The sequence below is a fragment of the Heterocephalus glaber genome, unplaced genomic scaffold, assembly GCF_053883595.1.
Source record: "Heterocephalus glaber isolate CG9 unplaced genomic scaffold, H.glaber_assembly_v1.0 deba00001606, whole genome shotgun sequence".
Taxonomy (NCBI): Eukaryota; Metazoa; Chordata; class Mammalia; order Rodentia; family Bathyergidae; genus Heterocephalus; species Heterocephalus glaber.
Genome location: NW_028258377.1, coordinates 31719281 through 31733099, shown reverse-complemented (window position 1 = coordinate 31733099; position 13819 = coordinate 31719281). Strand labels below are relative to the sequence as shown.

The window sequence follows — 13819 nt, the reverse complement described above, 5'->3', positions numbered from 1 at the left end:
TAGATATTTGTTCTTTGTCTGAGGAACAGCTGGCAAAATATTTTCCCATTCTGTGCATTGACTTTTTACTAGTTGGCGGTTTCTTGCTGTGCAAAAGCTTTTCAATAAGATGAGATCCCAGTTGTTGATTCTTTGTAATATTTCCGATTTGACTGTGGAGATGCCTCAAAAAACTAAGAACCTCTAGGTTCCATTTAACCCAGCTAGCTATTCTTCTTCTTGGAATCTTCCCAAAAGAATTAAAAGCAGCATACCACAGTGACGTATGCACACCCCTGTTTATAGTATCACAGTTTGCAATAGTTGAATCTTGGAAATAGCCCAAATGCCTATCAACTGATGACTAGATAGGTTAGATGTGTTTCTTTTAAATAATGGAGTACTACTCTGACATAAAGAAGAATAAACTTGAGACATTTATAGCTAAATGGATGCACCTTGGGACCACACTCTTAAATGCAGTAAGTCTTACCCACATGTTCAAATATTCCATGGTTGGGCTGGGGATTTAGTTCAGTGGTTCCGCCTCCTGCTTCACAAATGCGAGGACCCAAGTTCCATCCCCAGCACTAAAGAAAAAAAAAAGAAAAAAATATTAAAAATTTGCTCGCTTCGGCAGCACATATACCAAATATTCCATGATTTCTCTGGTGTAAGAAATCAAAAGTGTAAATAAAGACCAAAATGTATGCTAGATATTGGAAAATGGGAAGAAAATATTCAAATGGGAAGGGGTTCTAGGGACCAGAGGGGTGGGGGGGAAGAGAGGAAAAAGGAAAAAAGAGAATAGAAGGAGAAAGTGGAAACAGAGCTTTTGTAAATAAGGAGGAGGAGAAGGATTAAATAAAGTGGAGGGGAATGAGAAAAAAGAACAATTAAGATATATCATGTACATGTACAAATTCCTTTTAATGAATGTTATCAAAATGTATATCTAAAACCAATAAAATTAATTTTAAAATAAATTAACAAGAAGAAACAAAAACAAAAGAGGAAAAACACTCAACAACTCAGAGGCATTTCTGACTCAAGGGCATTTTCCCCAAGGCAAAGCTGGGAAAGGTCAAGAATAGAAAGACCTGGACAGGAGAAGCCCCAGGAGAGCTGAAGAGTAAGCTCAGCATTTTAGCTCCACGTAGAAACTTAAGCAAAAAGCTGGCTTAGTAGAGCTGAGGCAGTTACACTGGCTCAGTTAGAGTCACTCTGACTGAACCAAGGAGTAGTTTTGTAAATATTAGAAAACTGCACATCTGTAATCCTCGAACTCCAGGAGGCTGAGGCAGGAGAAGCACAAGTTCTCAAATCCACCCTGGGCAACTTAGCAACTTAGCTAACCAAAAATAAATAAATAAACAAAAATTTTAAAAATCTAAGCATGACAAAAATAAAAGCCTCCTAGTTTCATTGTATTTCATTTTTTAAAAATTATCCAGGGCCAGGGATTTAGCTCAGTGCTTTCGCTGCCTGCTATGCAAGGGCAAGGACACGAGTTTGATCCCTGGAACCAAAAAAATTATCCAGGTCATCGATATAATTTTACAACTCCAAGAAATTTGCAATCATAACCATATCAACTCCTCTCCACGAGCTCCCTCCCTACCCCACAATGATGCACCGCCCCTCCAATTTGGCTTCCCTGAATTGCCTCCCAAACACAGCTACCCCAGTCAGATAAAGAAAATGAATAGGACTTCATAAATTTACTCCCTCACAGGTGACTTCATCTGCTTGCCTTTCAAAGGGAAATGAACCAGACCTAAAAGTGGAGAGACTGCAAAACAATGTTCCCCTTAATTAAAGAGAGAGAGAGAGACAGGCTTTTAAGGCCACCAGTATTAGGTTTTCTTTCCATTCTAGTAGCAGGAGATTCATTTGGAAACAGGACCAAAAAGCAAGAAATATGCAAGGACCTGTTTCTTTCACGAAGTGCTGATGGAAATTAGGATGACCATAGCAAAAGGAAACATAATGTTCCCAGATGTTTGGATTTCATGAACTTCTTATAAACAACTGAAGAACAATTGTTGGAATGGAAAAGCTTGCATATGAGGTCATTTTAATTTGTAAACCAGCTCATATCTGTTTTTCTGATAGAAGATATATTTAAAAACACCAAGGTAGGGCAAAAAAGTGGTAAAACTATATAACTGGACAATACACAGCATGTACATTTTAATGAACCATACTTTTAAGAGATGAACTCAGAGAAATCATGCAATTCTGTAAGCACATTGCCCTTGATAAACCATTCACAGATCTCACTGTGGAACAGTGAGTACCATTTTGCAGACCAAGGAGCCTGTCTGCCTTGCTGCTCTGAAAGATCCTTGCTGACTCCAGCCCAGGGCCTCGAATCAGGGCTGGTCTAGGACTTCCTCTACACAAACAAAGTTACTCTGTTTCTAAAGAGCAGGTGTTGATTGGCAAACAGGATTGAAGAAACCTCCCCTTTCCCTATTAAAGGAAAGAAAATTATCCACTTGTCACTAATGTGAGTGAAAGGATAAGAGGAAACAAGGTAAGCTCACCTGGCACAACGCTGAGTGAGATTTTTTTTTTTGATACTGAACCCTTCCGGAACCTCAATCCGGCAGCAGTACTGGCCTCTGTCACCTACAGTTACATTCTCGATGGTCAAGGACACATCTCCTTGCTTCACCTGCCCGTTGAGCTGATAACGCCCATTTTTCCTAGAGGTGACCCAGTGTCCATCCGTCCAGATAAGTGTATCTGAACACTGATTCCTGGGACAGGGCCCTCGGCCCCAGCACATGGATGTGGCTGATCCTCCAGACACCGAGTAGGTGCAGGGCAGTGTGACCGACTGCCCCTCCACTGCACTCACTTGGGTAGAAAATACAGAGCCTAAAATAAACGGGAAAAGGGAGGCTGAGACCTCAATATTTTCCTCATTTTTTTCCTCTTTTTAATTTATTTATTCACATTTTTCTGTGTTAGTTTGTAAACGTGAATTTTTAGCATGATTTTCTTTTATTGATACTGGAGATTGAACCCAGACTCATGAATGCAAGGTAAGGGTTCTACTGCTGAGTTTTATGTCCAGAAGGTATTATTCTGAGACAGGGTCTGGTCTCACTAAGCTGCTGGCATTGGCCTCAAACTTGAGGTTTTACTGCTTCAGTCTTCCTAGCAGCTGGAATTCAGGTCTGCCCCACCACATTCAGCTATTATAGCTTAAACTTTTAAGTTTTAATACAAAAAACATTTTCCTGTTAGTATATTCTTCATCAACATCATTGTTTTACAGATGTATTTGTGGATAAGGCAGTGTATTGTACTGTATGATACTCATGATGCTCCTCATTTTTACTATTATAAAGAGCATTAAAAAATCTTTCTGGGCCGGGCATTTAGCTCAGTGGTTCCGGCACCAGCCTCGAAAGCGCACGGTCCCAAGTTCAATCCCCGGTACCAAAAGAAAAAAAAAAACTTTCTACAGGGCCAGGGATTTAGCTCAGTGGTTCTGCCGCTTGCTCCACAAGCACAAGGGCCCGAGTTCGATCCCCTGTACCAAAAAAAAATCTTTGTATCACAAAACTGTTCTATATTTGGGTTTTCTGGAGGGTAGATTTCTAACACAGAAATTACCAAGAGGGGATTGACAAGTGTGTGCCACCATGCCCAGCTCACAGGGCTTTTAAAGATGCTGGCAGCAGCAATGGGTATATAGTGCAAAGTCTCCCTTCAACTGCAGGGTCCAGGTCCTCTTCTCCATATTCATTCCCTGTATCAGGTAAAATATATTTTAAAAAAATCAAGTCTAGCCAGGCACACTGGGGCAGAGCTGTAGTCCCAGCACTATGGGAAGCTGAGGCAAGAGAATCACTAGTTCCACCCCAACCTGGGGAATTTAGGGACTTAGGGAGACCCTTTTCAAAATAAAAAAGACCAGGCTGTGGCTATAGCTCAGTGTGAAGGTCCTGGGCTTCATCCCCAGTACCAAAAAAAAAAAAAAATCAATCCTCCTGCATTTAAGCTTCAAATTTTTAATTTTCGTTCATTTAAAAACTGCTCCTGTAAAGGAAATTACTTCCTCTGTAACTGCCCCCAAAGCAAGAAGAGCTGATGTTTAGTTTAAGATAATATTGGCTATCGCGCCGAGCTGACAGAATGGTGGAGCAGGTACTTGGTGCAGTTGGAGCATCATCTGAGACATTCACAGAACTGGACGTTTCCTATTTTCTACTTAGACGACTTCTAGGTGTGCGTACAGAAGGAGACAAAAAAGCAGCAAAGGTGCAAAAGCTCTCCAGGAATGAAGTGCTCCTGGTGAACATAGGATCTCTGTCTACAGGAGGAAGAGTTAGTGCCGTCAAGGCTGATTTGAGTAAAATAGTTCTTACCAATCCTGTATGCACAGAAGTAGGAGAAAAAATTGCCCTTAGTCGAAGAGTTGAAAAACACTGGCATTTAATTGGTTGGGGTCAGATAAGAAGAGGAGTGACAATCGGACCAACAACTGATGATGAATGAAGAATTACAGCTAAATAATACACTTGGATGAAGCCAGAGTTTTTCTTAACAACCTTAGGGATATATTTTTAAAGCAAAACTGGGAAAATAATTTTATATCTTACTACTTTACTATATAAGCTGTCAGTTTTACCTCATTTTTGTCAGGAAAATTAATGTCTATTGCTTAAATAGTAGGTCTCCAATAAATACTTAAATTGACATGTTGCTGGATTAACCTACATTTTAGCAGACATTGCTGATTGATACGTATTTTCAAAGTTACATGTCAGTGCAGCTATAAAATAAAACTGGTTGTTATAAACAGCTTTTGCTATATCATACATACCACGGACCTTGCTTGAAATAAAGTTTTTCTTCTTTAAAAAAATAAAAATTAAAAATAAAATAAAATAATATTGGCTAAAGGGCAGCACTCTAGTGAACACTTTAGGAATCAAATTTTTAGAAAATGTGTTTATAACACTTCCAGGAGGAGCTGAGGCTTATTATAGACTTTAGGATCAGTCAAGAAACAAAAACATCTAGGCAGAGACCTCTACTGATCACAGCCCAGAAACCAAGCAAATTGAACAGAAGTGAAACCACAGAACTGGAGAATATTCAGCCAGCAACCAAATTACAACCTTAAAAATAATTACAGTAACCAGGTATGAAGGCATACATGTGTGATTCCAGCTCTGAGGAGGCCGAGGCAGGAGGATCACTGTGAGTTGGAGGCAGCCCAGCTACATAGTGAGTTCAAAGCCATCCTGAACTACTTAGGGAGATGCTATCTAAATAAAGTGGCATAATACCTGGGATAGTGGATAAAAACCCTGTTTCCAAATGCACTTAGGTTATCTCTTACATCTGAGATTTACTAACTATGTAATCATACATAGGACTAGGCTGTGAGCTTGGGAACTACTCTGAGAAAAAAATGTTCATTATTATATAAAATAAGAGTATATTTTTCACTGGAATTTTATTAATGTACTGGAGACTAAACCTACAGAATTTGAGCTGATCTACAACCCCAGCCTTTCTTCATTTTTTATTTTGAGGCAGAGACTCACTAAGTTGCAGTGGCTGAAGCTGGGCTACAAATTGTGATCCTCTTGCTTCAGACCCCTAGAGTGCTGGGATTATAAGCGTGCAACACCGTGCCTGCAGGTCAAGTGAATTACTGTAATTCAATCTTGCCTAATATTCTTTGCAGTACAAGTACTCCAAAGTACATGTTATTACAATTAAGTAATAAAGTTTCTTTCATAATCCACCGCTCCAACATTAGTTTTTACAATTTAGAAGATGTTTAGACATTTCATAGAATGTTTTCAATTAAAATATTGCCAGATTCAGTGGTGCATGCCTGTAATCCCAGCACTCTGGGAGGCTGCAGCAGGATTTCAAGTTTAAACCTAACATGGGCAAATTAGTGAGACCGTGTCTCACAATAGAAAAATAAAAAGAGCTAGAAATATAGCTCAGAGTGAAGGCCCTGGGTTCAATCCTCAGTACAAGAGAAAGAAAGAAAGTTATTTTTAAATGAAATGGTTCGAAAGGGTTTAAAACTACCAAGAAGCACAAAAGAATTTAATGAAATGCTGCCCTCCCTCTTCCACGCACTGTCCGTGTATATACAGCTCCCCACCCCTGTGTGTTAAATACAAATGGCAGCCTGTGTTCTCCCTTAGCTGTCAGTGTTGGAATCATAGCAGTCACCTAAATGATGTGGAGTCAGATTTCGTCCCGGTGCTCTGCTCCCTGGTTAGCAGGTGACTATCCTACAAAGCCCAGGGACATCTGTCTCTCTCCACCCCCACCACCCCCAGATGCCAGCCCGCTACTCACTCACCTGTGTGAAGTAGCAGGAGGGCTAGGGTGACAACCTGCAGGTGAAGGACCATGCTGACCCGATGACGTCTGACCAGGCCTCAGTGCTCAGACTGCAACTTCTCCTTCACCCTGACTGTCAGTCAGGGCCGCCTGCTCTTTGGGAGGAAAGCACACAGCGGTTCAGAGCGGGGTCAGCTCCTAGTGGAGGGCAGGGAGAGCTGTCCTCCAAACCAGCCCTTCATTTCCCAATTCCTTCTCCACATGCAGCCTCCAATCTGACTTGGGTTCTGACGTAGCAGAGAAGGCAGCCAACAGCTGCAGCCAGAGGCAGTGACGTGAGTGTGGCTCAGGAGCAGAATTCCAGAGCAAAGACAGCCTTCCAATGGCAGGGATGGGGTGGCAGGGCTTGGAGCCTCACCTCGACCAGGCTCAGGGCCACGTTCACCTATGCTCAGGTGAGCTGCGCAAGAGCATGGAGCACTGTGTCTCCGTCCTCGTGCTACTGGAAGCAGGGGCTCAGACTGCCTTTGCTGAGGGATGTCAGGAGAACACCTCAAGAGACCCTGGGTTCAGATCCAAGCCCCTGACACTCACAAAGCTGGGTGACCCTCGGGATGACAGAGCCCCTCCAAGCCTTCATTTCCTCATTGATAGAAGAGAAAAAAGCACACTTGCTCTGTCTCATACCCACCTTCCACCATCTTGAACTCAAACTCACTCCAATCACTGGGCCGTCACACAGGATTCCCACAGCCTATTGGTTCAAATTCTCATCTTCTATTTAAAAAAAAAAAAAGCTTCAACCAGGATCTTCCAGAGTTCCAAGGCAAATTTTCTCCACTCTCTTGCACTCAAGTTCTTGTTACACAGAATAAGTCTGTTTCTGGTCATTAGCTGCCCTGTTTCCCTCTGCTTTTTTGTGCTTTAGAGCAACACTATTGCTCCCACCTCAACCATCTAGGGGAGAACAGATGTCCGAATGCTCATACAGAAGTAAATCATGCCCTTTTTCATTTGGGAGACAAAATATTTTATAACAAGTCTTATTTTACTCTCAGATGGGCCAAAGCCCAGTAGGTCAATGAAAAGGAATTTTTGGAACATTTCATTCAATTCTACCAGTTATTACTATCATACAGAGCCTAACGAAACATGATTCAACACAGGAGGATGCAAAGAATCCAGGATTGTGTAACTAGGTGGAGATACGCATAGGTAAGCAGCTAACTGATGAAGTCAGGCCGAATGAGAGAAATGGTAAATATGTAATCAGACCGTGCCAAGGCCCCACTCCCCACACTCCCATAGCTCCCTCAGGAAAAAGAAAAAGCTGACTTCATGCCCACTTCCTCCTAACTCCTTATCCTAACAAAGCCTCAGTGAATTTGTCTCTCAGGTTTCTTCTGCTACTCTCTCTCCTGCCCACCTGGCCACAGCCACTTGGGCTTCTTTCATATTTCTCTGACCGTGAGCCTTTCCTCTAGCTGTATTCTGTCTCATTCCTCACCCCCTTGCTCCACCATGTTCACATTTCCCTTTTCCTTCAATCCTGCTTAAATGTCACCTCCTCAGAGAGTGCCTTTGGTCCACCCGCCATTTCAAGTAATGAACCAGCCCCGCGGAATCATCACGCTCTTCAGTTCTCTAATAGCATCCTTCCTTCCCTCCCTTCCCCTCCTTCCCCTTACTTCCCCTACTACATCCTTCTGTGTCTGTGCAGGTGGAAGTGTGTGTGCTCGAGTGTGATGGGGCAGTTTCTGCCTCTCTTCCCTCCTGTACAGTGCTGTCCAATAGAATTGGGAGTCATTCCATGTGAGCGCTGTGCAGTACAGCAGCCGCTACCCACAGGGATGATGGAGCCCTGGAAGTGTGGCTGGTACAACTCAAAAGATTTTAAATGTTTTGCGTTTAATTTGATTGTAGTTAAAAGCTAAGTTGCTACAAAGGACTGCCATGTTAGACAGCACCCAACTTTAGACCATGAACTTGCCAGGAGTGGTGGCACGTGCCTGTAATCCCAGCACTCAGGAGGCTGAGGCACAAGGATCATCACAAGTTAAAAGCTATCCTGTGCTACATCATGAGTTCAAGGCCAGCCTGAACTAGATAGCAAGACCCTGTCTCAATTCAAAACAAGACAAAATTTAGACCATAAACTGCTTTAAGCCAATTTCAGTACTGATTGTAGATAAACATGGACCCATAAAGGCTTAGGAAGCGATGATTCATTTTGACTGGGGTGGGAAAGATCAGAGGGGAAAGGAAGTTCCTTTCAAAGTGACACATGAAGTTAATAATTGAGGGAATACGGGCAGAGGGGTGAAAGGTGTGAGAAGGAGAGGACACGATGACCAATAGGCAAGACCAGGATGAGGAACCAAAGCTCCGCGATGTTAAACAACTGCTCAGCCCTCAGAGCTGAGTTTTCTGACCCAGGCCCCTCTCCCCAGCCTCACTGCGTCTCACAGACGCCCCCACGGGGCAGCTCAGGGGACTCCTTTGTTTTTCATCTGGGTTACAGAGGCCTCACAAGGCACTGCCCTCTATGAGCAGCTCCGTGATCCTCCGCGGGGACACCACAGTGAGGGCTGCGGCTCAACAGGAGACCGTGCTCAGCTGCCAGCCCTGCACTTCCAGCCCTGACTGCACACAGCTCTGTTTCTGTAAAGCCGGGAACGGTGCAGTGACCCAAGCGTGAGCTGCTTCACTGTTCTTTCCTGTACCACTGCCCCTGCAAAAGAAGGCAACTGCCAGGATTCACCGTATTTTCACCACAGCTAGATCTCCTCCAGCCTCCGCAACTAGGGGCTCACACATCCGCCCCTGCACGGCCCCTGCCCTCACTCCACTTTTCAGGAAGCCCTGGTCTATTCCTGGACATCTACAATTTGATCCGAATTAGCTCTGTACCGCCCACACCCTCTTCCACTCCATCACTACTCAGGCTATTTCCCTTTACACAGGACTCTGACTCAGTGACTTCCCAGCCCCTCCAAACTCCAGGGGCCCCTGGGACTATGTCCCCAGCTGGACATACCCTTCCACTCCCCCAAACCAAACCTGCTGCCCCACAGGCCTTCAAAGGTCAGCAGCCAATATGAGGCACCTCTGTCAGAGTACATTACACTCAATTCAATGAGTTATGCTTTTACAAATACTTTTACCAGTCACAAAAGTCAGTGAACAAAACTGTGAATATAACTCTGCCCTTGATACCCATGTTCGAATATTATTATATCATATCTACAAATACTGGCCTAAAGAAATACGGCTTAATCCAAAGGTACCACCCTGTTTTCTATGGGTTTTTTCCTTCCTATCTGTCAGGCTGCACTTCTTAAGCTTAAATAATTCAGCTATGTGGTGCTATTATTCCTTTTAAATGAGAAAGTATCTCACAACAGACCCAAGGAACCATTCACGTTGACTTCCCCTAATCTCTACTGATCAAACATCATTGTGCTCAATGACACTCAACTCATTTTGAGAATGTGGTGGACAGTAGTGCTCTGGTTCCCTCCCTGGCGTAAGTTGGTAGAGCACTGGACTTATCAGGCAGTAGGACATGGTTTCTCAACTTCTCCATGGCAGCCATTCCCTCTTCTTGCTGACTTTTTCTCTAAAGCTCTTTATGGACAGAGATGGCCTTCTTTCACAGTTCTGTTACAAGGTGTGTGCAACCTAGCCAGGCTCAGCACATATTATTTCAACTCATGCCTGCTGAGCAACTTCTGCTAAGAATGGAACATTCTAAACAAACACAACAGGGCCGGAGATTTAGCTCAGTGGTTCTGCCGCCTGGCCAGCAAGCGCAAGGACCTGAGTTCGATCCCAGGTACCAAAAAAACCCAAAACCAAAAACAAAACAACAACAAACAACAAAATAAATAAACACAATAAACCATCTTTGTCTCAGAAATTTAGGAAAATACACTGTCAAATTGGGAAAGTGTGATTGATACACATTGTTCTAATGTAAATAATGTACTTATTCAGACAGTGTAGAGCAAGGATGCAGTGTAGGGCAAGGATGTTAAACTTGGGTGTAACCAGTTTCTGTGAAGGCAGCTAGAGGGCTCTACCTTATGGAACGAAGGAGGTTTCTCCAAAAAATGAGATCATGCAGCTTCCTCAACCCTTAAATCAAAACAATGCACACTGCCTACTTAAAGACATTGAAGACAGCATGGTGGCACATGCCTGTTATCCCAGCACTCAGGAAGGCTAAGGCAAGGAGATCATAAGTTCAAGCCCAGCCTAGGCAACTACATGACTTAGCAAGTGCTGAACTAGGGGTGTGGCTCAATATGAAGGCCTCCGGTTCAAATCCCAGTACCACCACCACCAAAAGAAATTTAATAATAATAATAATAATAATAATACATTAAAGATGACATCACATATTTGTTAATAAATTAAAACTTTGACTTTTATCCACAACTTTAGGAGGCTGACTCACGACAATCCAAGTTTGAAACTAGCCTGAGCTACAGAGACTTAGTGAGACCCTATGTCAAAATTAAAAACAAAAGGACATTAAAAGGGCCAGAGATGTCCTTCAGTAGCCCTGGGTTCACTTCCCAGTACTGAAAAATTAACAACAAAATCAATAATTTAAAAAAAAAAAAAAAAAAAAGCAATAACTTTTAACCAGTGTGTCCTGCTGTATTCTCATATACATGTAAGACATTTCCACCACATCCACTTTGGGGAAGATGGGTGGGTCAAGGAGATTTCATAGCATTAGGCTTTTACCAACTAGATTAGGATAGGTTTTTTACATATATACAAAAGAATTTAATTGAAATACCTGTATAAAAAATATGATCTCCAGACATCTCACTGTTCAACTGAAAAAAACCACCCACTCCCGATGCCTACTCACACCAGGGACACAGAAACAGGGCCACTAAAATAAATTAAGGGCCGGGGCTTTAGCTCAGTGGTTTCACCACGTGCACAGCAGGCGCAAGGACCCGAGTTTGATCCCCTGTACCAATAAATAAATAAATAAATAAATAAATAAATAAATAAATAAAATTAAGGGTTTGAGACTCTGCCCTCCATCCCCAACTTTCAGAGCCAGCAAGCAGACTGTACACTGTCAATAATTTAAAACCCACCCTCAGCGCTGAATGCCCAGGGTGGAGATCACCCACGCCCCTTAAATTAGCCACTGTACAATTCTTCCTCCCAAAGAGATGGGGTGGATGAGGGCAGGGATGAGGACCTGGGTCCTGGCCAAACAGCCCCCCTCTCCTCTCCTCAGGCTCCAGGGACATGAGGCAGGGCTGCTCGGAGGAAGTAACCTCAACAAACAAATTAAACAAAAAATAGATCCAGTGGGCGGGGCGCTCCAAGGAGTCCATCATAAATAAGAGGCTAGCGTGAGGACACAGCTCTTGAGGCGTGGGTGGGCAACAGAGGCCCAACTTGCATTGCTTATGTGTGGGCATGCCCACGTGAGAGGGCAGGAGGTAGGCACCCTGTGCCCACAGTGGGTGCTCCAGGCCAGACAGGGTCACATGGGAAGGCTGCCTCCTGGACCCAGCAGCACTGCAGGGGTCTCTGGTTCAAGTATCCACCGAGTGCAGGTGGGTCCTCGCATTGCCCAGAGCTGTCTTTCGCAGAAGAGCTCGAGAAAACCCAGTCCTGCGGAGCAGCGTTCAAAAAGGCACTCAAAGCAAAGGAAACAGGCCCAGTGCCAAGGGCAGAGGTCACTGCTTTGCAAGAGGAATCGGCAGCAGAAGTCTGTATTCCAGGGAGCCCAGTCCATTCTCACAAGTTCTCACTGCTAGACGTGAGGCTGGCCCTGTCTTCAGCATCCAGAACACAAAGCCTAAGGTCACAACTCTCAGGAGCACCTCCCTCTGCCCCCAGCATCCCAGAGTGGGCTGTGATCTGGTCCAGGGAGGGCCATTATGAGGGCCGCAGGGACAGACACCACTTGGTGAGCTGCTGGCACTCTGGGGAGATAGATCCTCCTCCGGAAGAACAGGCGCCCCGTAGGATCTCCTCGTCCTGCTCAAAGGGGCTATCACCGCAGACCATGTGGTAGAGCAGCACGCCCGGGACCAGCCGGTGGCCGAATGCCCGTGATAGCGGTGGTAGTGGATCCACTCCAGAGGGTTGTACACTCGAGTTCCGTCCAAGTCTGTGTAGACGGTGTCCTTGAGCAGCGCGCCCAAGCCGAAGTCCAGGAGCTTAAACTCGCCCGCCCGCGCTGATCCCTCAGCAGGTTCTTGTCCTTGACGTGGAAGTGCAGCACCCCAGCCAGGGCAGTGGCGCCCTGCAGCCAGCACGTGCGCCAAGAAGCGGCTCTTCCCGAGCAAGCGCCGCGCTCCAGCACCCGCAGGAGGCCGTCTCGCCGCTGGAACGAGTCCAGCAGGCGGATCCCGCGCCCGCCGCGCCCGGCACTACCTCCGGGGCACCACGGCGCCGCCCCGCTCGGTTTCCCGCGCCTTCGCTGCGCGCTGCACGGCCTCCCGGAGCCCGTCAGCTAGGCGGCTGCCCGCGCAAACCCGGCCGAAGCCGCCCCTGCCCAGCACGGCGCCCACCTGGTACCGCCTCTCAGAGCTCTCCCTGTCGGCCTTAGTTGGCTGCAGGAGCTTCGCCGGGAGGTGCTCCGAGCCGCCAGGCCCGCAGAGGAGCTTCCGGGAGCCGAATTTGGAGAGCAGCATGGCGGGCGGCCTCGCCTCGCTCCCGAACCGCGCGGACAAGGGACAGCGGCCTCCGGGGCCGCGCCGCACACCTGGCCTGCAGGCCCAGGATGACGCTGACAAGGCGGCCCGCGGCCCGCGGCGCAGTGGGCCGGGCCAGGCCGCGGCAGACCCACTGGCTCACCCGGGCAGGGTAGATTTTTTTTTCTTTTAGTTCTTTTATTGGTACATTTTAGGTATACAATTCATTTACATTTATCATTGGGTGCTTGTACCTGTACATGATGTATCTTGGTTCTTATTTTTTTCCCCATTACCCGTGCATCCTTCACCCCCTCCACCCTTCCCTATTTACGTAGATTTCATTTCCTTTTTTTTTTTTTCTTTTCTCATAGTTTTTCCTTTCCCTCTTTTCCTTTCCCCTTCCCCTCCCTTCACTCCTTCGTCTTTGGACCTTTTTTCCTAGTTCAAATTATCAATTATTCATTTTAATCATTTTAACCCTTGTTTACACTATCAGTTTCTCACTCAAGTGAAACTATTCGGTATTTACACATGTGTGTCCTATTTATTTCACTTAAGAGTATGGCCTCGATATGCATCCATTTAGCTATAAATGACTCTAGTTTTTCATTCTTTAAGGCTGAGTAGTACTCCATTTTATAAAAAAAAAAACAACACACATTTTCTTTATGCAATCTCCAGTTGATGGGCACTTGGGCTGCTTCCAAGCTTTAGCTATTACAAACTGTGCCACTATGAACATGGGTGCACATATATCACTGTGGTATGATTCTTTTAATTCTTTGGGGAAGATACCCAGCAGGGGAATAGCTGGGTCAAAT

At 45.1% G+C, this 13819-nt stretch overlaps 1 pseudogene across 1 annotated transcript; it reads right to left on the bottom strand.

Moving 5' to 3' along the window:
* Positions 1-470: 470 nt before the first annotated feature.
* On the bottom strand, positions 471-13079 carry LOC101700693 (serine/threonine-protein kinase pim-3 pseudogene; annotated as a pseudogene). The gene is made up of 4 exons (XR_015444830.1): positions 11439-13079; positions 7007-7092; positions 6335-6470; positions 471-569 (listed from the first exon to the last, which is right to left on the bottom strand). The product of XR_015444830.1 is annotated as a serine/threonine-protein kinase pim-3 pseudogene (transcript).
* Positions 13080-13819: the final 740 nt, after the last annotated feature.